We start from the raw sequence: 1341 nt of genomic DNA, 5'->3' as shown, positions 1-1341 counted from the left end.
TGAGACTTCATTTCCATGGAATTGTCCTGTAACAATCTCAAAAGGAATATTTTGTAATATCATTAGTCAAGTCTCTGTGACTTTTGGTACCTAGATGTCACACCTTCAGACCGGAACGGCGGAAACGTTCGAGGGCGGAGGACGTTATGTTTAGTATCACAACACATGTATCATAGTAACCATAGTAACAAACAACCATTGTATATTTGTATTAATATTAAAGTGTTTACAAAGTAGTGATTCACAAAAGATTGAATCCAAAAGTAAATAACAAAACAAGACATGAAGCTACCATACTTCATCTTCTGAATCCCGGGGCGCGTGCCTGTCTACTAGTTTCCTGAGAATACAAGTTATTTTGAAAGAGTAGATCAGCATTTAAGTTGGTGAGTTCATAAGTATTTTAGTGATGTAAAGTAAATTGAAAGTTCTTTTTAGAAAATTTTGCCTGTTCCTTCACAAAATCCTAGATCTTCTGATGTAACGAAAGATAAGTAAAAATGACTCTACAATTCCTTCCATGAGTACTAAATAGATACAAGTTATATACAATTTAGATTAAACAAACAATCGATTGTGTGAATCTGCCCTAAGCCCACAACCAAACAAGGAACAGGAAATGAGGCGGAAGTCACACATCCCATTGTTTGTTAGATCTTCATTGTATATAACCTTGGTGTATTCATTTGGTACTTACAAAGTTAATTGTAATAGTTCCTTTGTTTGATGAAAACATTCCTTAAGAAAATCATATATTTCCTTTGGTAATAATGGTGACCACAATAGTTCCTTCTATAATCACTTAATTTATACTGGCTATATATAATCTAATGTCGAATGGATAGTTAGTTGTGTGAATCTACCCTAAGCCCATAACCAAACAAGGAACAGGAAGTAAGGCGGAAAGCACGCATCCAACTGCCTATCAGATATTATTTATATATAACCCTGATGTATAAACTAAGGTATTATAGAATTAACCACTAAAGGCCCTTTAAGTTATATTGGTTTATTAAAATGGATTAAACCCTTTTATTGATAAGTTTCTAGTTTAGCCTACTAAACGTTCTATCTGAAAAGTATGTTTTTGTACTAGAAAACGGTATACTTAATTTGTATGCTATGACCTGACCTATACCTGGTACTCCTTATGATTACTTGGTGTATATATATATATATATATATATATACAACTAAGATCGGATAAATAGTAGACTGGGTGCATCCGCTCTAAGCCCACAACCAAAAAAGGATCAGGAAATGAAGCGGAAAACACACTCTACTGTCTATTGGACCCGATTAATATATATCCCTGATGTATGAACTAAGGAATCATAAAGT

Source organism: Lactuca serriola, chromosome 2, assembly GCF_051521515.1.
Source record: "Lactuca serriola cultivar US96UC23 chromosome 2, Lser_US96UC23_V15, whole genome shotgun sequence".
Lineage (NCBI taxonomy): Eukaryota > Viridiplantae > Streptophyta > Magnoliopsida > Asterales > Asteraceae > Lactuca > Lactuca serriola.
Note: the sequence above shows the minus strand (reverse complement) of the source record.